Source organism: Tachypleus tridentatus, chromosome 4, assembly GCF_004210375.1.
Source record: "Tachypleus tridentatus isolate NWPU-2018 chromosome 4, ASM421037v1, whole genome shotgun sequence".
Lineage (NCBI taxonomy): Eukaryota > Metazoa > Arthropoda > Merostomata > Xiphosura > Limulidae > Tachypleus > Tachypleus tridentatus.
In genome coordinates, this window is record NC_134828.1 from 27,212,766 (window position 1) to 27,240,214 (window position 27,449).

Sequence of the window (27,449 nt, forward strand, 5' to 3'; positions counted from 1 at the left end):
ATCATATAAGATGAATCATTCTTTACCTATCACCATACAAGATGAATCATTCTTTACCAACCATCATATAAGATGAATCATTCTTTACCAATCATCATTCCTCTCAAATTTTACTTCCAAACTGTAGGTTTAACCATCACCAATTACTTATAAATTTTACTTACAGTATCAAAGTTTATCCACCACTAGATAAAATGGATCATTTATAGATTTTACTTACAGTACCAACGTTTAACCATCACTAAATAAGGTGGATTACTTGTCAAAGATTTTACTTGACTGTATTTCAACTAAAATACATGTTTAACCACCATAGATGCATCACTATCAGTCAGTATCAATATTTAACCATCACTAGTTAAGATGGATTATTTGTCATAGATTTTGCTTACAATATCAATATATAACCATCACTAGTTAAGATGCATCACTTGTCATAGATCTAACTTACAGTATCAAGCACTGACCATCATTAGGTGAGATGTATTACTTGTCATAGATCTAACTTACAGTATCAAGTACTGACCATCATTAGGTGAGATGTATTACTTGTCATAGAACTGACTTACAGTATCAAGCACTGACCATCATTAGGTGAGATGTATTACTTGTCATAGAACTGACTTACAGTATCAAGCACTGACCATCATTAGGTGAGATGTATTACTTGTCATAGAACTGACTTACAGTATCAAGCACTGACCATCATTAGGTGAGATGTATTACTTGTTATAGATCTGACTTACAGTAGCAAGCACTGACCATCATCAGGTGAGATGTATTACTTGTCATAGATCTGACTTACAGTATCAAGCACTGACCATCATTAGGTGAGATGTATTACTTGTTATAGATCTGACTTACAGTAGCAAGCACTGACCATCATCAGGTGAGATGTATTACTTGTCATAGATCTGACTTACAGTATCAAGCACTGACCATCATTAGGTGAGATGTATTACTTGCTTAAGATTTTACTTACAGTATTAAGATTTAATCATCACTAGATAAGATGGAACACTTGTCATACATTTTATTTACAGTATCAGACTTTGACCATCGCTACATAAAATAGATTGCTTGTCATATATTTTACTTACAGAATCTAGGTTTAGTTGTTATTATCTCAGATGGGTCACTTGGTTCACTCTCACCACCCTTATTTTTGGCAATCACACGGAACTCATAGTCATTCCCTTCTACAAGATCAGTTACAACAGCTTTAGTTGAAGAAGAAGGTACCTCTGCAGCCTTAGTCCAAACAAGAGAACCACGTTCTTTCTTCTGAATAGTGTATTCAGTAATAGGGGAACCACCATCTTCCTTTGGTGGGCTCCATTCAACGTCAACCCGATCTTTGTCCCAGTCAGTTACTTTAGGCTTACCTGGTTTGCTAGGTTTTTCTAAAAAATTAAATTTAATAATTTCAGAATTTCAATAGAAACAAAATAAATATATACAGTTATCTTACATTGGACAAAATAAAATTCTCTGACTTTTCATGTATCCTTCCCTCACCAAAAAGATTTATTCCCTAACCATTTGATCTATCTTTGTAATGTGGCATTGAACTATTTTGTGTACTAATATGTGAAATTACAAAATATTACTCCAATATTGTTTAACCATACATGCATGAGCATCATTCATGAGGTTTTTAGATACTTACATTCAAATTTTAATTAAACCACCTTTTGTGATACCAATTAGTACAGCATAAAATTATAGTTAATAGTCCACATTTTAATAGTATATAAGTTTTAAATACTTAACTGCACAAGGCAATACGAGAAAAAAAATCCAGGATTCTGCCTAGTATGAGAAATGTGACATTTTTCTCTCCAGGAATCTCCTCTTTAATAATCTGTTCACAACTAATCCAATAACTATGAAATTTAATATAAATTATTCACTATAAAATTGTCATCACTCAGACAAATCATAATTTTTACAGCCTTCAATCTTGTTTGGTTACAAAGCTATCAAATAAGAAATCAAACCCCTTGTACCACATCTACCTCTTACATCTTCTCTCTCAGAATTTTTTTAATAGCTCATCTTCTGTTTAATACTATATTATTTATAGCCAATAAAAAACCATGGTTTTCATCTATCAAATGAAAGATTATACTGTGTTGTTTTCTGAACAACAGAATTGACTTTTCTTCTTCAGTACAAGATTCATACCCTTGGGAAGCATACTGAATAGCTTGGATAAATTTGCAACGACTTTTGTTGCATAGTTAGAAATCCAAAATATTGTGATATTTATGGGACATTGTCTTTTTTGCATCTCTGGTGCATTATTCAATTAAGTAAAGGTTATTTAGTGTACTAATATCATTAGTATAAGTGGACTCATCAGACAGTCCAATGTGGTTTTACCATAAGAAAATGATGCACACCATTAGTATAAAAAACAATGTTTAGTGTCATGAATAATCAACAGCAGAAATTAAAAGAAGATTAGGTAAGTTCTTCATTTCTTGTTTTTCATGTGTATTCTTTATTTATTGTTATAAAAGTAACTAAAATATAAAAACAGGAACCTCTTTACATTAGTTTAGGTTTAACAAGGTACAATATATAACAATAACTTATCACAATACACACGTGAGCAGCTTGAACTACTTCATGGTTAATGTAATTTGATAAGGTAATATGATCTCCACATTCCCCAAGTGATTAACAACTCATAATGGTGTGAATAGTAGTTAGATACAATTCAAATGGTTACAAAACTATTTTAGGATAAACAAATGTAGTTTCATGTTACAATTTGGAGTCATTCTAGAAAAGGTAACTTAGGTTTATTTGTCTATAATTATTTTAGATAAACTAACAGATAAAATAAAAATGTTTTTACTGAAAACAAACGTTTAAAATGTATTTAGGAGGTTTTAGAAATTACACAAATAAAATTCGAGATTTTTGAGATGAAGAAAAGTATTTTTGATCTTAACATGAAAGTTGCTTTGTACTTGGACTAGACAATAAAAGACTTGACATATTCATAGATAAATCTTTTTTAATTTATTAAAAATAATTCACTAAAAACCTTATTTTTTTGTATGTGGAAGACTTGTAATGTTAACTGAAAATCTGTCAAATTTTGTGAAGATACACAAAATTATATTAAAATTTAATAATATCAAAACTATAACAACTTTAAACAAGTGTAAAGTGGTTACGTGACTGGTCAATTTCGACCAAGCATGTGTGGATGTAGTTAAAAACAACAAGAAAGGCTATATGTGTTAAGAATCACAGTTTATTCAAAGGTTATCTTGTAAGGTTTTAATTTGATCTGTCATGAATTAGTGATAGTTTACCAGAACTTACACAACAGAGGCAGTTTATCCATTTGTTTATCTATGAAATGTGCATGTTAAACATGCCAGAAGAATAACTGTATCATGTGAAATTCCCTGATGTTTTCCTGAACCATGGAAACAATGAACAAATGATGCCAAAGGGCTATTTAGTGGTTTTAAATTTTTGGTCTATTTCACATGGAAAAGCTTGCTATAATTTTGAATGAAGTAGAATTCACGGAAAACTATTAAAATATATTACCATTACAGAATAGTGTATATAGTCTGCTGATAATGATAATCTAGGTGTATTAATTATTAATATCTCCTCATGAAAGTTAATTTTAAAATATAGAATGAAAAAACAAAGCAACTTATAGATTAACAAAACCAGTCACATATAACAAGCTGACTAAAAGTACTTAGCATTATAAACCAATACAGAAAACTGGATACTATAATTACACAGGCTTGTGATGGTTTTATTGTCTTGAAATTATTACATGTTCTACAGCAATTCCTGTGCACTGAATCAAAAAATGATATCCACTTTTCTCTATCACTAACAGATATTCCTTAAGCATAACAAAATGTAACCTGATTACAATGAAAATGATTCAATTATTTATTAGTTCATACGATATTTTGTGAAATTTTGTTTCTTTGTTTCAAATTAAACACAAAGCTATACAATGGGCTATCTACGCTCTGCCAAACATAGGTACCAAAACCTGTTTTCAAGTGGTGTGGGTCCAAAGACATACCACTCTGCCAACTGAGGTCATTTTGGTGAAAAATCTGTATTTGATGGAGAAAAATGGATATCACTTTTGTATTCAGTGTACAGGAATTGCTGTAAAGCATGTAACAACTTCAAGACAATGAAACTATCACAAGCCTATGTAATTAGGGTATCCATTTTGTTGACAACCACTGGCTATAGATTTCTCTAGACCAACTGTGTGTGAGATTCTTATCAATCATTCTAGAACTAGTTTTGTTTCTTCCCAATTTCTAAAAAATCCTTAATGGTAGAAAAACTGAATACCGTTTTCGAAATCTGCATAACTGAAATAAAGAAAATTCATTATTAAAACTTTTATGAAATTTAGATTTACAGGTCTGTGCTATTAATCTCTCCATAATCCTAACAACAACTCACAAGACTCAACCAACACAGGAAATTAAGGCTATTTCTAACCACATATACCAAACCCAAGCCCACATTAACCTACATGTATGTAAACAATAAGTTAACAATTATTCTAAAGGTTATAACGAACAATAATAATGAAACTATCTTTACTTACTACTGATATATGAATGTTTAATTATAACTGAGTAATCTATAAAATCTTTCATTAATTATGTGTACTTGAATTGAAATTTAGTTAATGAATTTTTCTATGAAGAAAGTTGCAATTATATAAACATTTCAATATGAACTTGCCATAAGGATCTTTAGCTATAACTGGTTTATCTCCAGCCAGGAAATCAGAATCACCAATTTCATTCACAGCACAAACCCGAAATTCATAAGTCTTTTTGTGAATTAGTTTCTGGACTTTGTAGGTGAGCTTATCTGTCTTGCCAACCTCCACCCAAGTTCCACGAGATACATCCATCTTCTCAATGATGTAGTACTTAATGTGAGACCCACCATCATCTTTAGGCACCTTCCAGCTCAACTGTACAGAATTTCGGGTGATATCAGTGATGGCGAGTGGGCCTTCTGGAGGTGATGGTCGAGCTAGTGAAATATTCCATCAGTACATATTAAAGATAATAAACCTACTTTCTTTTCACACATTATCAATCACAAATAAAACTCATTTATTAGCAGGAAACACCAAAACAATTTAGGTTAAACCTCCTGATGTTTCATTTCTTAAAATCAAAAGAAACTTTTTGTCATATTTGCATATATCATGTTTCAAGCAGTAAAACAGTTCAATTCATGTAAAATCAGAAACTATTAGACAGCAAATATAGTTGAAATCAATGTATAAACAATATAAGTTAGATAGTGCTATTGTCAAAGGTCTATATCCTTTCACCAAGTTATTTGGCTAAAACGTTAACAATTCAATTATTTTTTGCAAACTGATATCAAAATATACAGGGTGTTTGGAAAGTCACATGTTTCAACATAGAATACAGGAGGTAAATATGGATGACAATTATAAACAATGTTGAAAGTGACCCCTGTTGGCATCAATACAGGCTTGGATCCTTCTTATTTTGTTTCTAAACACCGCTATCAGTTGTTGGCTTGAAATAGACTAAATGAATGTTGTTATAAAACTGCACAGTGACTTTCCGAACACCTTGTATTACTATAACACAGCTGATAAATGCAATAAAGGACTATAACATACCACACAGTTAGTAAATATAACAATGAGCCACAATCAACACAAAATGTAACACTATAACACACAGCAGAGAAGAAAAAAAAACCGATGAGGGGAGGATGATCACAGAATATTCCTCAACAAGTATTTACCATCTCATAACTAAATTATTTTTCTTAAATATAACCAAAATTAATTCTATATTTCAGTCAGTAAGGAAAACAATGGTCACTTATTTCTTTTCTATTTTCAAAATTTTCATGCAATAGTTGAGCTTGTTCTTTAGTAATAATAGTTCAATATTATTCTTATTGTATAATAGCATACCTATGACAGTAACTATTGCTGATGCACTTGTCTTTCCTGATGTGTTTTCCAGTGTTAGCGTATATTTTCCACTGTCAGAGCGGAATGATGAGTGAATGTCCAGGATAGTCTGACCAGCAGTAGATGTCACTCCAACTCTTGGATTTCCTACTACAGATTTGTCATTGATATACCATGTGATTGAAGGTGTAGGTTCACCTCGGACTGGAACTGTGTAGCTTATAGGACGGCCAGCACGCACCTTTATGTCCTGCAGGGCTGCTTTATCTAAGGATGGAGCCACTATAGAAAAAATAATGTGATAAAAGAAAAGATTTAAGTTAAAAATATTAAAACATCCACTAGTGTCCAATTAGACACTAGTTTAATTATAATACTCTTAATATTCTTTTGGCATGGATCTTGTGTGATTCAGAAAAATGTATGTTGGAAATATATATATATATACTGAAGCAGGATATTTTTTTCATTTTATAAGGTTAAAAAAGAATATAAATAATTCTAAACTTACAAAAGCGTGGTTTTGTAACAACAGGTTGAGAGGGATCGCTGGGTTCACTAAGGCCAGCCTTGTTCACAGCAACAACACGGAATTCATATTCTTCTCCTTCCTTAAGATCAGGAACTTTAGCTTTGGTTATATCACTAGGGACTCTCATAGCCTCTTCCCACAGGGGACTCAGCTTAAGTTTCTTTTCAATAATATAAGTGGTTATTGGAGCACCACCGTCACGTCTAGGAGGTCTCCATTCAAGATCTGCGTGGCCTTTGTCCCAGTCCACCACTTCTGGTGCTGCTGGTTTATCAGGCTGGTCTATGAAGGAAAAAAATATTTAAAAAGTTATATAAGCACCTCAGGTATAAAGCAAAATATAGAATCTCATGTTTCAGTAATGTGTATGACACACACCACAAAATTTAATATTGTTACTTTTCATTACATACATAACATACAATATACTTAAATGTACAAAATACAAATCATTAAAGAATAGATGCTGAAATAAAATCTAAATAGTGCAATGAAAACAATGTGATAAGAAATTATTTGATAACATAGATGTTTGTTTTAATATTTATTCACAATGATAAAACTTACAGGAAGCTAGATTCCACATTCACTTATACATTATAAAAGTAACACTGGACACTGATTACCCATAAATTATTGAACTGTAGATTGATATCTTACCAAATGGATTCTTTGCAGTAATGGAATCTCTATCAGTCAACCATGGTGACTCACCCTCCCGACTCACAGCTTTCACACGGAAAATATACTCATGATTTTCTATAAGTTTATCAGCTCGAATTTTGGGGTCGCTATTTTCTCCAACTGGCATCCATCGGCCCATCTCTACATCCTTCTTTTCTACCACATAATGAGATATCTCACATCCACCATTATCTTTTGGTGGCCGCCAAGTCAACCAACAGCTTTCCTTAGTAATTTCAGATATGTACAGGTTCTGAGGAGCGCTCGGTATATCTAGAGATAAAAGAGAACTGCTAGTATGAAAACAACTCCAGCTGATTACAACAAATTAAATACATCAGAAAACTCTAACATGTAACTTATCAGCATGTAATCCCTGAAATAAAATGTGTATAAGACATTTCTGGAACATCATTTCAATCTGAGATATGATGACAGAATCAAAAACCAATTATGGTAATTACTAAACAGTTCTTTCCTTATATATTTCTTGTCTCAGAAATTTCCTGTCTCATATTACATTTACAGATATTTTTGATTTACTTATTTCCTCCACAGAGATACAAGATTTGTTAACACTCACCTAACACAACTACAGTCACTTTTTCACTGTCTGAACCATTTATGTTTGTTGCTGTAAGGTTCAAAGTCCCACTGTCAACCCGTTCAGCATTGCGAACACTGATGGATGTTTTATAGTCTTCATGTTTTATAGTCCACCTTTTTAATCCATCCACCAGTTTTCCTTCCAGTGTCCACTTCTTGGTTGGAGGAGGTTCACCTTGAACTGGAACATCCAATTCAAAGCTTTTGCCAGCCTTGATACGAATGTCATTCATGGAATTACGATCAATTCTAGGTGCCACTAAAGAAGACAAAAATTTGTTTTTCATAAAAAAAAGTAGTTTATTTTAAAATTGCCTAAACTTCTTTGCAGATAAAGATTAATGTTCTACTAAATGTTAAAAAACTTGTTGAAGCTTTGATATCAATAAAGAAGCAAAAGGGTATTCTGACTGTGATACTATTTTACATTTTTTGGTGAGCTCTCTAAACCAGACAAGTGAACTCACATCTCTCCTGAACTCTAACCTATACGGATCTAACATTAATTTCAACCATTAAAGACCTCTAACACATCCAAGTCTTAGACCTGTCTTATCCAGACAGAACCTCTATTGTAAATAACACTCAAATCTCTCCTACCTAGACTGAGGCTCTAACTTGTCCAACACTCAAACTTCTCCACAGACTCAGGCTCTGACTTAACCAACACTCTAACAACACTTAACCTAACAGAAGCTGTAACTTAACCAAATTTAACTCACTTGTCTCCTATCTAGACAGAAATACCAGCTAAGTCAAGTCTGACCCCAGTCATTCCTGATGATACAGGTGCACTAATATTTACCAAACAGGCAGGAACTTCAATGTAACCAGGTATCTTGTGTCTCCTGATCAAACTGAATCCTTTAACTCACAATTCTGCTCAAAACAATTAAAGGTTAACTGGAGTTTTCTCTTCCTCCTTATGACAAGATACAATTATAATTAGTTATTGTGGTCAACAATACCCTTGAGTTCATTTTAATACAAATGCATGTGTTAAGTAATGAGTCATAATCTTGTATGCATATTTCACAGACATATAAAAGAAAAGAAAACACAGTTATCAGTTTGAACAACAGCAGAGTATGAAAATGAGATCCCAAACGATAATGAAACAAACCAGAACCTAATGATGTTATGAGCAATATGATGTCTGAAAGCTGATAAAGCACAAGTTTTGTTGCAAGTCACACAAGGTAAGGTTTACACTAAAACATGTAGAATTTTTACTGTATATTTGACTGTCAATCAAAAACACTGTAGAAGACCAGAAATAATGCACTATTGTTCATAACACTGACAGATGATTTGCTCTATGATTAAATGGTTTCAATGCAACTAGCAAGCCTCAGTTCAACAACTGGATGATTAATTTAAAGAAGCAACTAGGTAACAATTTAGTACACAAATGATCAGAAACAAACTTTGTATGATTGGCTTTTATGCTAGTTGACCAAAGATATGTATTCTTTAACCTATCACTACAAAACACCTTTTCATTATTAAATTCCAGAAACAATTAGGTCTGTAATACGACACGAATTAAAGGTTTTCTCACAAATGAACTGTGGTTTTCGGATCTAAAAAGTGAACAGGACCAAATTTAATTATAATTTAATGGAACAAAACATGTATATGGCAGAGGTAAGAAAATACTCTAAGAACAGATAAGTATGCAGTCACAGTGATCATTCTGAGGTACAACATAGCAATATAAGATTTGTACAGTTAGGGAGAGTGAATATTCTTCTAATAGATGTTAACACAAACTCAGTTGGTTAACAAACTGACAAAATAAGAGGGTAACAGGTCAATTAACCATTCAATACACTAACTGTCTTTGGATCTGTCTACATATGTGACTCTCTAAGAAGACCCTTTACATCAATGATTCATTTTCAAGCAGAGCTGATGAACTGAAAGCAACTCTAATGGAGAAGTAGGGCATCTTACACAAGTAACTTATTCATACACTCAGACATGCAACATTGTGCTATGAATTACTCAGTGTCTAAAGAAGACCATGTGACTTATTAACAAATAACTTGTGATCATTCATTTAGCTGATATTTGTACACACATTCTTTAATTGAATTTACAGCCCTACCATATCAAATGGTTGATTACCTGACATTTGTTCAATATAAAAAAGTTAAGATATCCCTTAACTGTGTTGATTAACATTAAAATATATTTAAAATATTTGTTTCCTAGCAGTTTGATTATAAAAAGAACAAAAATACACCTACTAAAATTAATTGTCAAAATGAATAAATCACAAAACGTATGAACAACAACTGACTGTTATATTGTTTTCTTCTTAAATTTAAAACTACAAGGTTATTGCTAACTACATTCCATACACCTAAAAATGAATAAAATATATCCTAATGGTATTTACTTATAATCCACTTCTTTCTTTGTGATGTACAGTAAAACACTATAATACAAATGTCACAACATTTAACCTACTGTTCTTTGGTCTGGCAACATGAGGAACGGTGGAATCACTAGGAATCCCAGGACCACCTTTGTTCACAGCTCGTACTCTGAACTCATACTGATTGCCTTCATCCAGGTCACTAACTTTTGCTCTTGTTTCACTAGCTGACACTTCCATCACTGATGCCCAATCAGGACTAGGTAGTAAAAGAAATTCATATATCAGGTTCTTTTTAATGTGTTTATTTGTTTTTGAAGTTAAGCAGAAAGCTATACAATGGGCTATCTGTGCTTTGCCCTCCATGGGTATCGACATGCAGGTTCGGGGAAGGGGGGGGCTTTTAAATGTAAATAATTTGAATAGTGTTGTTCAGGTGTCTTTTACTGCTGTATAAGATGAAGTGTGTAATTTAGATGTTTAACATGAAGTTTGTAGTTCAACTGTTTATAATTCTAAACAGAACAAAGTGTGTAATATGGATGTTTATTATACCAGAAATGAAGAAGTGTATAACTTTGGTGTTTATTATGTTGCTTATGATGAAGCGTGTAGTTTAGTGTTTATATGTTGTTGCCTTCTATATATGGTAGTAAACTGAACTCTGTATTTGCACATTACAGGTTTGTTGTGTCTATATACATGGACATAATTTTCTTTTTCCAACTATAGTATTATGATAATAATAAATAATAAATTGCTTGTTCACAAACTAAGATAATGTAATCTCATTCAGTGATTCTGAGTTCTAAATCACTAATTATAACAAAACACATAGTATAAACACATTAAGTTAAATATCTCCCACAAACATTACTCAAATCAGAGACAGTTTAGCACAATCATAAACGTTAAATAAAAATAATTAATAGGCAAATTATTTTTAGCATAAAAATTATGCACAAAATCACATAACATAGACAAAGCAAGTAGCTGTAGACAGTTCTACCTACTTGTGTTTGTCTCGCCTCTCCAGAATGTATCCAGTGAGAGGAGAGCCCCCATCACTTGCTGGAGGCTGCCATTTCAGTTTCACAAAGTCTTTGTCATAGTCTTCAATCTCTGGAGTTTCTGGTTTACCTGGTTCATCTAGAATACAAAATTATAGGACAAATAAAACCTTTGTTAGTTAAAACTATCAGTAAACACAATATTTGAATGCCAATAGTAAATCAGCTTAAAGTTGCTAAAGTTAATAAAGTATTTGATTTTCTTTATTATCACCTCACAGTTTTCTCAACATTCAGAAGTGTTACAATTTTAATACATAGCTGTAACTTATACTCACACTCTAGAGTACTACCACATTCTCTTGTCAACACTTTAAGGTAGATATAACAACTACAGGTGAAAATATAATGTCGCACAGTATCACACAAGTTTATAGAACAAAATGTAGAAAGCAGACTGAGCGATATAATACCAGAAACATCTAGTTTAACCAATCAGTTGAGTTTAAACTAGATACAACATGTGGCCACCAGACAAGTGATCAGTTTAATACAGAAGATATAAACACACTGAATGATAAAATACCAGAAACTACTAGTTCAACAAATCACTTGTGTTTAAACAGATGTAACATAAGGCTAATATATAAGGTATCAACCATCCTTCTCAAGTTAACTCTTAAAATTCAACCAGTGCTTGCCTTTATACTCTCTTTTATAAATATAAGCTTTCACATGTCAAAGAATGTAATATTCTTTAAATAGAGCGAAGACTAACCAAATGGGTTTTTGGCTTCAATGACTTTATCTGTTTCCAAAGGTTCTGACTCTCCCTGTCTGTTTACAGCTCTAACTCGGAATTTATACTTTTTCCCAACTTGAAGACCTTTAACCTATAGATAAGAGAAGGTAACACATAAATATAATTACTCAATCATAATTCTCAGTAATAAGTTACATTACCATGATAAAAAGACAAAATATTAGAAACATACAACTTGTAGAATCCAACTCATAGTAGTTTTTTTGTAAGGTAAATCACGGTAATAAATTCCATCTATAATATAAGTGAAAATTTTAACAAATATTGCATAACATCAAATCATTCATGCTGACTTCTTCTAACTAAGGGAATACTCAGAGACAAATTCTAACAATGTCTTTTTGATACTTGGGAAAGTGTAAATCTTTCTAATATTAACTTTAGAGAACTTATGAGTATGAATTAAATTGAAGGTTATATTTTAATAATTTATTGAACCTTTATTAAACAACTTTCTACCAATATTCCCACCTCAGAAAAACAGAGAATTGAACACCAAAACAATTATAAAAGAAGAATGAATAAACCATTTGTTTTGGCACATCCATAAGCAATGAAACTAACCTTCAAGGAGGTTTCTGGTCCAACAGTTTCCCCAGCAGGTATCCATTTACCAGATTCAGTGTCCATTTTTTCAACATTGTAATGATCGATAGGAACCCCACCATCATCCCCTGGTGGGTTCCATTTTAGTGTACATCCTTCAGCATGAACTTCATCCACTTTCAGAGGACCAGCAGGTGGAAAAGGTTTATCTTGAAGAGAAATATTTCAGTAAGTTTAAAGTAACAACACAATAACACATACTTTTACCTTCTCCAGACACTAATAGCATATAAACTAGTGTTCTTTAGAAAAAACATAGTTTTAATGAAATTTCTCAAGTGCAGAAGAAAGTATTTAAGTTATCTATTTATATATAAATTAGGCCACTAGTATGCTTACTTTTAAACTTCCTTCTAGAAGTAAACTTTGTTTGTGATAGAAATAAATAACATCATTAGCAAAAGTGTTTTATTACTTTGTTTAAAATGTTATTATTCTATTTGTAAAAGATGTTATAAATACTAGTCCACTCCAACTAAGGCAATACCTAGAGAGATAAAGTTCTACAGAAAAATATATTCACTAAGTTAGAAGAATGATTTAAAAAATGCTAACTGATTTATCAAAATTTTATATTACAAATTGTATACAGCATTGATTCTTAGGAAATATAATCTTATGGCATGTAAAGCATGCAAGTTTGAAATATAAAATAAAATACAACAAGCATTAAATGAATGGTAAGGAATAATTCATAAAACTTTCAAATTAAGGTTTAGTTTAAGGTAGAAATGGATTACCTTGGTGCAGTATTCCTATAATCCTTGGTATATTAAAAATTCATGAAAAGCAATTGACTTTACTAAATGACCCAGATGTTTAAACTTGCAGATAGAATAATAAAGATGCATAGATCATTCCCACAGTAAACTAAGAGCAACCACTTCTACTATAATAATGATACTTAGATAAGGCCTACAGAAAACCACTTGCCAAGAACAACCACTTCTACTATAATAATGATACTTAGATAAGGCCTACAGAAAACCACTTGCCAAGAACAACCACTTCTACTATAATAATGATACTTAGATAAGGCCTACAGAAATCCACTTACCAAGAACAAACACTTCTACTATAATAAAGATACTTAGATAAGGCCTACAGAAAACCACTTGCCAAGAACAACCACTTCTACTATAATAATGATACTTAGATAAGGCCTACAGAAATCCACTTACCAAGAACAACCACTTCTACTATAATAATGATACTTAGATAAGGCCTACAGAAAACCACTTGCCAAGAACAACCACTTCTACTATAATAATGATACTCAGATAAGGCCTACAGAAATCCACTTACCAAGAACAATAACTTCTACTTGAGCTTCATCTCTTCCATGTTCATTAACAGCTGTAATAGTGTACATTCCACAGTCTTCTCGCCTGGCTTGACGTACAGAAAGTTTAGTGTTATTTGGTTCACTGGCAACCTTCACTCGGTCTGAGGATGTCACATTTCTATTCCGTAATTTCCACGTTGTCTCTGGTGCTGGCTCCCCAATTACATTTACATCAAAATTGAAGGAATGTCCTGCTTTGATTCGGACTTTATACAGACTTGTCCGTTCTATCTGAGGTGGTACTAGAAGAAATTCCAAGGTAAAAATAAATAAAACAATTACACACTCCAAAACCCATATGACAATGTGCTACTGTTAAATAAATATTTTGTTCCTTTACATTTGAAGAATGCACAAGGGCTCTGAATAGTACATACCAAAAAAGTCCACAGGGGTTTCTTGCAAGCTAATGCCATCCCACCACAGCTGACATGCATCTGTAACATTACCCTATGGTCACAATTTTGTTCTTGCATTTATCATTTTCATTATGTGACATATACATTTCTGTAGGCTCGCAGGTACCACATTTTGGGGGGATGCTTTGAAGAAATAACTGAGACATTATATACAACACTCACCAGGTGACAGCACAAGGTATACATCCATTACAAAATGACACTACACTCATGGTCTGATGCATGCTGGTTTTTCTAAGTGAAAGAATTAATTTTTTCTTCTTTCAACATTCAAACTTTGTAAATCAGTTTTGGCATGAGAAGTATTTTTGGTAATGTCACAGAATTACCGAAACATTCAAACAGGGCTGTTTGACCATTTACAGGTTTAATAATTTTGACACTCCTTATACATGGGTGATAACAAACCAGTTGCACTCTGCAACTTTGCTGGTCAGTAAATTCCTATAATATAATAATAGCAAAATAATAATATCACATTGATAATTTTCCTTCATGAACTCCAGCATCAGAGATGAATGTGTAAACCATTTTTATACTGGTAAAATATGATAATTCTCAGAGACTTTTCATTTAAGAACAAATGTATTCACCATCTATATTAAATTCATTTTGTATGTTTGTATTTACTCACTGTCACTAGTGTTAGTATTTTCAGTACTCTCAATGAATTCTTCTGCAACCAAACTTCCTTGGTCACTTTATCGAAATAACATAAGTTTAGCCCCAAAATGAAAGAATTACCCATAGAACCTGGAAGAGATTCTACAGGTTGCTCAACATAGAACTGTTGAGATTCCACAGACAGTAAAGCATAGAAATACTGAGAAAATTTCACAGGAATTGGTCTACTTATCAATGGTGGTATGTGTGTGTGTGTGTGTATGTATATATTTATATATATGGGTGAACAAAATAAAATCCCCCCTCCTGAAAATGTTGTTAACTTGTTATATCTTTAATTAGATTTCAGAAAAATATGTAAAACTATATATTTTTTTATTATACACTCAATAAAATCTGTTCAGATATAATCTCTAATCTCTTTTCATGATTTTAGTTACATCTTCTCATAAAAAGTTTTGTGAACCTACTGTAGTTTCTTACATTATATTATTCAGTTATTGCATAGAAACTTGTTTGACCATTCTGTAAGCTAGTTTGGAATAAGAAGATGTAACAACTACAGCAGGTGTACAAAACTGTCTATAAAAAACATAACTAATATCACAAATAGTTCATGTATTTACAAAAGAAGCCAGTGTTAAAATTAGGATTTGAGATCATATTTCAACACATCTCGTTGACTGAGTTCTAAAAACATATAGTTTTACAAACTAACAATATTTTCAAGGGGACGACTTTTTTTTTTGTCTACCCCATGTTCAAAATAGTTTTTAAGCTTCCTTTTATAAAAATTCATTGCACTTTCCAGTTGTAATACAAAGGTCATGATGACTGCCTGTGGTAACAGCACCCAAAAACACTGGAGATATCCCATCTATCAGTGACAAAATCCAAAGAACAGATGAGAAACCAGTTAGCAGTGATAGAAAATTAAATAGAGGCACAAAGCTGAGCACTTATATTCACAGTGTCTCAACTCTTACTGCCTTTCACTGTCTGCAGTCAGTTGTAAGAAGGCAGTTACCCTAAAAGGGACGTATTAAAGTCAAAAGTAGAAATAACATAAAACCACTCTAAAGGTATTTCCACTAAATATTACCAGCCATCTTCTACCCTTAAAAGTTCTAAACATTCCTAAAGTAGAATAATAACCACCTTAAAAATCCTATTACAAGTTACTCCAACCACCAGCCTGGTGTAAATTTAATCAAAACATAATAATATACAAATTCATCATGAAAAATGTATTAATACAAATAAATTAGCACTTAGTATGATAAATAATACTGAAATAGCACAAGTTGGCATTTACTACCATACTTTGCACTGTAATCCTAAGCAATATACTTCCAAGATATTTAATGCATGCTGATAGGCTGAACTGTCTTTGCCACAGCAATCACCATAAACAATACACAAACAATCACTGCACTCAACACTGGCTATATCTCATGTAAATAACACCTTGTATCACTGTTTCTTTCAAAACTGCAGCAATTACATATTTGTGCTAGTAATGGATGAGATTTAAATACTCTAATATTAATTAAACACTAGTTTTTTAATTCTCCTGAGGCTGGTTTACTTCCAGTACACATGGTAGCATGGAAATTACACTATTGCTGCTTACTCTTCTTTCAATCCACTTTTCACACTAATGTTTAATTTTTATGTTACTTCTCCTAACTGACTTTGTGAATGACACATAACACCTACATACTTCCAATGCTTTCTCCCAGTCACCAAACATAGCATGTTTATGGTGGTTACTTCTCCTAACTGAGTTTATGAATAACACACAACACCTACATGCTACAACACATAGCATGTTTAAATTGTAATTCTCCTTCTTTTAAGAAAAAAAGATTTATTTGCTGAATTAAATGACAATATTTTTATTGAGATGAGCTGCTAGATGATTAAACAATTTTATAATTGTTTGTCTTCTAAATACTGATGCTGAATGGTTATTATTCTTTAGTTAACTTTTTAATCAAACAAAATTGATCTCAGAGTATCTTCCATTGAATATACTTATATAGGAGATTTGAATATATGTCCGTTGATTCTTTACAAAAATTTTCACAACTACAGATTTCATATCTAGCACATAAATATACTGTTACTAACTGACATACTCTTTCAACATACAAGGGTGACAGAAAGCGAGCAGATCTAAATATCTCCCCCCTTGTCACTCCCCAAAGCACGTGCCAAGTTTGATGACAATCAGTCCTGTGGTTCACCAGTCATAAACAGACACAAAGCACAGTAATGACAAAATGCTTCTGGGATAAATACAAGGGGTCAGGTCTGTATGCAAACCTCCAATGTTACTCCCCAGACCCTGTTGGTTGTGGCAGGCTTGGGCCCAAAGTTTTGTCAAATAATAGTATAGATATGCTCACTCTATATAACCTTGCTGGTTTGATTTTCAACATTTATTTTTTGTTACACTGCAACAGACCAAAAACATGGATAACAAAGATTGCTGATAGAAATGTGTTCACTTACAAAAGACTGAACAATTCTGAAGAAATATATATCAAATCTTTAACCAAATGCCAGATTACCATTTACCTATTTCTTTTGACAATTATCTAGTTTGTGATTAGTTGAGTAACAGTTAAATACTTTTACATATAGCCTAACAGAGCTATTTGATTTGATAAATACATTAATTCACATTTTTTACCAACTTAAAAGAATCAATTACTTACGAAAATAAAGTATGCAAGACAGAGAAAAGAATTATTTTAAGGAATTTACAAAAGTCTAAAGAAGCTTACATCTCCTTGGCTTTGTGACAACAGCCATGCTTGCTTCACTTGGTGTTCCTGGTCCAGCCTTATTGACGGCTCGAACACGAAACTCCACTGGTTGACCTTGTGTGAGATCTGGAACAGTAGTTTTGGTTCGAGAGGCTGGAACTTCCAATGCTTTCTCCCAGTCACCAAACTTACCCTTCTTTTCTATAATATAGCAAGTGACAGGAGAACCACCATCACTTTCAGGTGGTGACCATTTAAGATCCACATGGTCTTTATCCCAGTCAGTTGGTTCTGGTTTTCCTGGTTGGCCTGGCTCATCTAGAGGTACAGTAAAATTAGATACAAAGTGTTTAAAATATGCATCAAATTCACTTTTTCCAGGCTGTTCCTGCATTGTGAAAAAAAATTCAGCAAGTAACCCAAAATATTATGAAAATTACAAACACAAAGGTTTTCAGAAAATACTTGCACAAAATTAGAAATATCCTCTAAAATGTGTATTTATACATCACAATAACATCAGTTTGAATTACATAAAATTGCTAGTTAAGGTACCCATGAAAAACTTCACGTATGTCATATTTAAATTCTTTTACTTGTTAATCTAACAAGAAACAAAAACTAAAAAAATATAGTTACAAAAAGAGATCACAATTAAATATTTTCAACATCTATAAATCATAATATTACATTGATAAACAAATAGTTCATAGGAAATAGGGAAAAGAAAAACTTTGAGGTAAGTCCAAGTAATGTTCTGTACACTGTATTTTTACCTAGTTAAAATTTCCAACATACCATATGGATTCTTTGCTTTAATAGGTTTCTGTGTTTCTAGAGGTTCAGATTCACCCTCCTTATTTAAAGCTCTAACCCTGAACTTGTAGTCTTTGCCTGGAGTAAGCCCTGTTACTTCCATAGCTAGAATGAAAACAATGAAATAGATACAATACCTATCAAATAAATATCGCAGAAAAATAATTATCAAAGAATTAAAACAATGCTTCATTTTTTAACAATACAAAACAGTATTTTGAAGTTGAAGGTATGTAAAAGTTATTAATGATGCTGTCAGACATATACATCACCATCAGTTTTGCTCAGCTACCTTGAAATTGATTTACCAGAATACCTTTACTGTGTCTCATTTACCTGGTTCCTTTTGTTTCCCTACAGGAACCCAAACCCCTGATTCTGGATCCATCTTCTCTACTTCATAACCTTCAAGTTGTACACCTCCATCATCCTTCGGTCGTTTCCATTTCAATCTGCATCCTTCTTTGTGAACATCCAAAACGTCAAGAGGTCCCTCTGGAGGGGTTGGCTTATCTATATCACAAACAGAAATTTTCAAGTTAAGACTAATGATGTAATAAACTTCTTTAAATAAAAGTAAAGACAAACAAACAGCAATGTTCATAATACTATACATACTGTTATTAACGTTACTGGTTAAAATGTTTATATTTCTATTTTATTACTGTTATTTTATTATTACTATTTTTTTATTATACAGATGGTTTCACATTTTTAAGATTAATATATGTATTTACCTAAGCTTCTTGTGCCTTAACACACCTGGCCATGCCAGGCCGTATCTACAGAAATACTGAATTACAAGTCTCAAGATGTTATAATTTCATTCTATAGGTCACTGTTTAAACTACACACTTGAAGTATTGTGCTCAGTCTTATTCTCCTTATGTTAGTAAAGACAATGAATTGTTAGAACTGGTTCAGAAAAGGGTTACTAGAATGATGAGAGGAAAGGGCTATCATATGAGGAGAGATTAAGATCTCTGAAATTATTTTCTCTTGAAAAAAAGAAAAGTTAGAGTGGATATGATTGAGGTGTTTAAGATTGTAAAGGGAATTTGCAGTGTTGATGCACCATTATTTTTTCATACTTAACAGTTAAAATAGTAGGACTAAGGGACACAGATACACATTTTAGTAGATTAAAATCATTTTCACCTAAGATAGTTTTATTTTTCTAACAGGGTGGTTGGCCTTTGGAATAGGTTGCCTTCAGATGTTGTGAAAACAGGAAACTGAAGTAAGTTTAACAGAAAACTTGATAACTGTCTGAATAATAACAGTTAGTTTTAAGGTTTTATTTAATTTATTTATTCTTTTCATTTATTTATATGATAGTTTTAGTCTAGTTTAGATGATGGGACAGTCTAGATGGACCAATAGATACTTTATTGTCCCTAAACACTATAAGTTATGTTATTTCCACCTCTTTTATGATGGATGAACACTTGTATTTTAATCAGTTGACATCTATTATACATCACATATTGTTAGAAAATTAATAAAAATATTATTATTGTCCAATTTTTGTTAAAAGTGTGGAGGGGGCAGGAGGGTCCTGAACCCTTCCAATAAAATAATTTACTTTATTGTAACTCAAACAAAATAGCAATTTAATATAGCACAGTTGATTAAAGAAAAAGCCAGTCTTACTGTATTTTAACTTCATACAGTAAATCATTATGCTAAACCAACTTTTATATTATATTTTGAAACTGAAGACAATTGGAACTGTAACTAATGACTGTGTACACTTAAATGTTGGCTATTTCTTTAACACATATGTTACACAACTGTCATGTTCATCTTAATTAATATATTACAGTTTACAAATCATATAATCAGGGGAACAGGACCTATAACCCCTTATTTTCAGTCAACTTTTGAAAACTTTTTTTTTATTTCATGATTGAGTCCCTCCAAAATTTACTTGTTTCTACTGTAACATTCAGTGTAGCAACATAAACTTCACAACTTCAGTAATTTCAGAAGACAGACATCAGTGTTCAATCATCCTAAAACACTAAACTTGTCAGTATTTGTTTAACTGTGCCACTTAGAATTTATGTTTTCAAGGCACCATCACAGATATCTACCTCATTAAAACTGAAATTTATAATAATTTGTTTTCAGAATAAACCATATATGCATTGTCCTCTTCTTCAATTTACAATAGACCTTTATAATTTCACTTGCATTAGATAACTCATTTTATTTTAAAAATGGGCTTACCTACTACTGTAACATTAACAGAAGCAGAATCTCTTCCTGAATTATTCACAGCCATAACCGTATACTGGCCACTATCAGATCGTGTAGTTCGTCGAACGGTCAGTTTGGTGTTGTACTCTTCATTTTCAATTTGCCTATGTTTGCCAGGCTTGAGGAAGTCATCATTCAGGTTCCATGTTACTGTAGGAGGTGGTTCACCAGAAATATTGACATCAAACTTGATCAAAAGTCCAGCTTTAATAGTCACATCTTTGAGGTTCTTTCGATCAATGACAGGAGCCACTGAGACCAAAGCATGAGTACATTATTATAAATATTTTGAAAGCTTGTACCTTTATTACAATAATAATATGTAAAGTTCTTGAATAAACAAAGATGAGTGCCTAGCTACTTCCTTGTTCAAAATGTCTTCCTTTCCATCTCTGCTACTAGAACTAGGTCACTTCAACTTTGTTTATCATGGATGCTATATCTTTAAAAGAATATTTAATGCTCTTTTCGTCTTATCTGAAGCACATAACCTTTAAACTATCAAAACAATTCTATAAGAAAAAGTTTAAACACTAAATATTTTACAGGTATGCAATGTTAACTTCTTAAACAGATACAATGGGTAATTTTAAACTAAAGTATCTATAATGTATAAATAAACTTCCAAGCAAAAAACAAAAAAAAGTTCAAGGCAAATTGTAAGCTTATTCAACTTTTTAAGAATATATTATCAAAATTTTAGGTTATACAGCCAAATCTCCATTATAATGTTACACAAATTGCAGCTAATTTACAGTTATAATGTCATATGAATAAAGCTATTTCTCAGTTAGTGTTATGTCATTTGCAGCAAAATCTTAGCCATAATGTGATATTGATCATAACTAAATCCCAGATATCTTTAACAAAATTCAACATGACCAAGATTAGTCTTGATAAAATAGAAACAGTGTGCATATACCTGAAATATAGTAAAATAACAAGCTATGTTAGATCATAGATGGGTTATAAAAGATACAGTACATATCCCTGAAATAGAGTTCAATAACAAACTATGTCACAAAATACTTACAGAAACGAGGCTTGGCAACAACTGGCTTTGAAGCTGCACTAGGTTCACCAGGTCCAGCTTTATTTACTCCAATTACACGGAACTCATACTCTTTTCCCTCTTCTAGGAAAGGAGCAGTTCCTTTACAAGCATCTCCTGGTACTTCAGCAGCTTTCTCCCATACTGAACTGCCTTTCTTACTCTTTTCAATGATATAATGAGTAATGGGAGTACCACCATCTCTGTCAGGGGACTTCCATTTCAAATCTACGTGATCTCTATTCCAATCTGTTGCTTCAGGACGCCCTGGTTCACTAGGTGGATCTAGACCAGAATAAAACATTCACAATTATATTAAAATTCCTTTTTTATACCTGTTTCTTAAGCTTAAAGTTGAAAAACTATCAACTTTTTGTGGTAAAGTGTTAAACACACTATTCTATATTATTTTCTAAATCACTGAAAGTACCCATAATTTAAAAGTAAATACACCCTTGAAAACTGTTTGCTACTTAACACTGCAATCTGATCTGAGCTTCCAGCATTTCTCCATGGCAAGAAGTACTAGATTGTTCACACACTTGCAGACACTCCAACCAAGTAGTCATGCGTGTTGTACAATGTGATGATGTGCTTTCCATTGTTACATGCCAGACACCTCTGATGCAGCTTTCAAGAAATGGTCTTTGGCTAAGTGATCTGGGAGAAGCTTGTGAAATTGGTATTGTTTTTGTAGAACTCAACCCATATGAATGACCTTGTTTACAACTCCAAAAGAAGTTTCTACTTCAGCTAGAACAAGCTTCCAGTGATAAGTCGTTTAACTTTTATCACTGTTTCTGTTGTGTACTTGAGAGCTAGACATGTAGTGGCATTCTCTTGCTTTACCATTACTGGTGAACACAACAAATATCCTTTTCCTCAAAATGTTAAAATGCTTAACCCTTTCACGATGGGCTCAGTAAAATATTCATGAGTTCATCTACACATTTGCACACATTAAGTATTTGCACTATAACTTTTGATAGATCATGTGTATCTTCACAAAATTTGGTAGACCTTTAGTAAATATTACAACTATTTTTACACAAAAAATCAGACTTTTAATGAAATAGTTTTACTAAATATTTGTTTGTGAAAATATTGAGTCTGTTTCATTGTTAGTCTGAGTGGAAAGTGATATCATGTTGTTTTATTGTTAGTCTGAGTGGAAAGTGATATCATGTTGTTTCATTGTTAGTCTGAGTGGAAAGTGATATCATGTTGTTTCATTGTTAGTCTGAGTGGAAAGTGATATCATGTTGTTTCATTGTTAGTCTGAGTGGAAAGTGATATCATGTTGTTTCATTGTTAGTCTGAGTGGAAAGTGATATCATGTTGTTTCATTGTTAGTCTGAGTGGAAAGTGATATCATGTTGTTTTATTGTTAGTCTGAGTGGAAAGTGATATGTTGTTTTATTGTTAGTCTGAGTGGAAAGTGATATCATGTTGTTTCATTGTTAGTCTGAGTGGAAAGTGATATCATGTTGTTTCATTGTTAGTCTGAGTGGAAAGTGATATCATGTTGTGATTTAAAAAACTATACTTCATCCCAAAAATCTCAAATGTTATTTGCTGAATCTATAAAACCTCCTAAATACATTTATTTTCAGTAATACTTTATAATTCATGTTATTTTCTATACACTAATTATGTGGGATCTGTCAGTTGACCAACCTGGCAACCATCATAAAATAATTAGGAAATAAATATAAATTATGCTTTTTTTTTCTTACTAGAATGACTAAATATTATAACACAAAAACACAAATGTTTAATCTAAGTAGTTTAAGTCTCATAACGTGATATATTAATATTTTTTTATTATATTGACCTTCCAGTCGTGCCCAGCTAACATTACATAATTTGCATTGATGTGGTGCATGTGCAATCATGTTATGCATCCTATAGTATAAAAGTGATCTTTAGTCTTCCCTATCGTGACTGGGTTTTAATGGACTAGTATTTTGTAACATGCAGTCACATTTCAATTATTATACATTGCATGTATATACATATGATTTATATTTTCCAATAAACTATTAAACTTAATTTTCTTATCATGTAAAGCAATAAATAAAAAGAGTAAAACAAACAACTATTTCTTCTTGCTACGATGTTTTAACCAAGTTGCTGCTCAACATAGGTTGCTAAGCTTTTTAAACTTTTGCATATGGAAAATATCAATGTTTCTTAGGCTTTATATACACAGTTGAATATAAAAAAAAATCATAAATAACTATACTGATAGCATGGAATTCAACTAGTAAGCATAGTAACTAAGATGTATTTATATTTAAAAAATATGAAACTTCAAGCAGACTAAAGACACAACCTATCATATTGAAATTTTGGTTCTAATGAACATGGTAGCCTTTTCACAGATTAAAATGGCTGAAACAAGCACTATGAGACATTTACATTCTAAACTGTCGATTGGTTATTTACATGCCATACATTGAAGTGTATATAATGGGCCATTTTCAAAAATAAAAAGAGGTGAATGGGGCCACTGTGTTTGTTTCAGTACACATTCCATATCTCAGCAAAAGATAGCAGGTTTTTAATTTATATTCAAGCTTGTTAATATTAGTAATATGAGTTCATAATTTATATGAAACTATAGACTTAGTATTCTGACATCACAAACATCTAATTATAAAGAGTGTTACATTCAACATACCCTGTGGCTCACTAAAATCTATATTTAGGTATTTAGGTGTGTTCTTTTAATATTTACTTTCAAATTAAGAAATTAACTCATATATAATGTTAAAGTTTGCATCGTAATCTACAATGTGATTCCAAACTTAATGACATAAATTCATTAAATAATAGTTCAATAAAACTTTTGGATGCAAGTCAACAAATGTGATGACATGGTCTTTGACCCATAACCCTTCATGTCAGAAAATGATGTACTTTTTCATAGCAGGTCAATTTGAAATCCCTGCTGTACTTGTAACAAGAGGATGAAGACTTTTCATATTTAGGTCACAGACTAAGAATAGTTGGAGAGATGATTGGACATGCTAATTATCACTGGTGATTATGAAAAACCATAATCACTTCATATGAGAAAAGTAAAAAATGTAATTAAAAGGATTTAAACTGCATTTCAAATAAAAAATAAGTGAAAATAAGTTATTATATTAGAGCTGTTTAAGATGATGTAGCAAGTGAGGAATATTTTCAAATAAAATCTTAGTCAGAAAAAATCTGCCTGAAGATGAAGGGCCAGGAAATCCATAAGTTATTTCAATAAGAAATAGCCTGGACATGTAATGTCACTGACTCCACTTACCATGGAAAACTACAAGGGTAGCTGCCACACTGTCATACCAATACAGTGGAGCCATGCCAGGATTTCAAAAGTATTATACCTAACCACTAGCACCAGATATAAAATCCATGACACTTGTTGACCATGTCCAACAGTGGCAGTTGGTTTACTAGATTAATGACCATGGAAGAGCAACTCAAAGACATCTGTGTACAGGAATTCAAGGGCAAAGTGGTATGTTGCAGCACCCCAACACCACCTAATTACCGAGATCCTCACCTCCCATTCATATGTTGCCATTCATGGCAAGCACATGGGTAGATGTCTGTATCTTAGACAGAATTTTATACAGACAGAATGTTCTATAGTTCTATAGGATGTCCTATTATCAAATATAGTAATTCATGTCAAGAGGATTGTTAAGGTAATTGATGATGTTGATGCACCATCCTTTTACATGCTTAATAGTAAAAATGGTAAACCTTGGGGACACAAATATGAATTCTTGGAGTTATCTTCAGTTAAAACAGCTTTTATTTTACTTGCAGAGAGGTTTTCATTTGGAATGGGTAGCCTTCAGATGTGATAGATGCAGTTAATTTAAGGAAGCGTCAAGGAAGGCTTTATAAATATCTGAATGACAAGGGATGGGATTTAGTGTTTTACATTTTTTGTTTTAAAGTATTAGTTTAGTGGATTGAATGACCTAAATAGATCATCAAATATCTTGCCCTTAAATTATTTGTATGTATATATACATGTGTGTGTGTGTGTCTATAGATATATACGTGTTTAAATATTTTATAGTTCAGTGAGAAATAATCTGGACATGTAATAACAACATTCCTTGAATTTTGTTTATAATTTTACTCCCAGTAGATAGAAGGAACCTAAAATCTAACACTTTATAAAATAAATTTTGACATACTGTAGGGATCTTTGATGATAACAGGAGCTATGGTCTCCAAAGGTTCCGATTCTCCTTCCTTATTTACAGCTTTAACTCGGAACTGGTGGGACTTTCCTGGTGTTAGCCCACTAGCTTCAGCTTCTGGAACATGGCTCTTACAAAGATGCATCCAAGATCCAATATCTGGATCCAGTTTTTCAACTGTGTAGTGGTCAATTATCTCTCCTCCATCATCTTTAGGCTTATTCCACTGTAATTTACAACCATGCTTATGGACGTCACTAACTTCCAAGGGACCTTCTGGTTTTCCTGGTTTAGCTAAAACAAAACATTAACTAAATGAACTTTAAATTGGCAACATCAAAGATTACAAGTCAGTACAATAAAATTACTACAAAAACATTTAAAATATTTTTCAACTAACTCAAAACCACATGTACCACTGCTTTTATGTGAAGAACAGCTAAAGCTTTTTACAATTTTTTAATCTCAACACAATTAATGAAGAATAAATCATGTTTTTGTTTTTTATACATAAACAAAATAACTAATAAAATCAAAGACCTATCATTATAAATTTTTAAAAATAATATAAAGAAGCATGGATATACGTTTCAATGAGCATTACTTCTTACAATACACTGCAAAACAATGTATTAAAACATATAGGTGCAATTCAACAAACCCAGCACAGTAACTTCAACCTCAACTTCATCTTGGCCATACTGGTTAACTGCTACTATGTGGTAGATTCCCGAATCCTTCCTCTGAGATTTGTCACAAGTCAGTTTACTATTGTAAGGAACATTTGTGATGGTTATATTAGGTCCTTCTATCACAAGTTTGTCCTTAAGTTTCCACGTGACTGTTGGAGAAGGCTCACCAATAATCTTAACATCATATTCAAATGGCTGGCCAGCTTTGATAGTGATTGGTCTTAAGCTACGTCGTTCAATCTTAGGAGGTACTATAAAAAACAATTTATTATTGTATTTGTTTCTTTTTAAATATATCAGTATCAAACAACACAAAATAAAAAAAAACTTCTATGATCAAAATAAATAAATTACCTATTTTACTTGCACCCACATTGTTCAAAATGTATTTTTATAGTTTTAAAACATTCAAAACAGAGAATCTCTATCTCCAATGGCTCAGCAATAACTTTGAGAGCTTATAATGCTACAAATCAGGTTTTCATACTTGCAATGGGTGCAGAATAAATACTGCATTGTGCTTAACAACAAAAACAAACAACAATGGTTGTGTAATATAATATAATATAATATAATAATAATATAATATAATATAATAGTAAGTAGAATA

At 32.1% G+C, this 27,449-nt stretch overlaps 1 pseudogene across 1 annotated transcript in view; it reads right to left on the minus strand.

The window, feature by feature from the left end:
* The window catches only part of LOC143248734 (twitchin-like), a 301,767-nt pseudogene that overhangs the window by 114,382 nt on the left and 159,936 nt on the right, over positions 1-27,449 (minus strand). The window contains exons 57-74 of the transcript XR_013027162.1: positions 26,809-27,090; positions 26,142-26,441; positions 21,913-22,215; positions 20,850-21,131; positions 18,954-19,130; positions 18,600-18,722; positions 17,820-18,119; positions 13,945-14,226; positions 12,598-12,788; positions 11,989-12,103; positions 11,214-11,349; positions 10,293-10,459; positions 7,795-8,076; positions 7,188-7,484; positions 6,507-6,809; positions 5,996-6,277; positions 4,765-5,064; positions 1,101-1,403 (exon numbers count right to left, since the gene is read on the minus strand). The product of XR_013027162.1 is annotated as a twitchin-like (transcript). The remainder of the gene's footprint in view (positions 1-1,100; positions 1,404-4,764; positions 5,065-5,995; positions 6,278-6,506; positions 6,810-7,187; positions 7,485-7,794; positions 8,077-10,292; positions 10,460-11,213; positions 11,350-11,988; positions 12,104-12,597; positions 12,789-13,944; positions 14,227-17,819; positions 18,120-18,599; positions 18,723-18,953; positions 19,131-20,849; positions 21,132-21,912; positions 22,216-26,141; positions 26,442-26,808; positions 27,091-27,449) is intronic.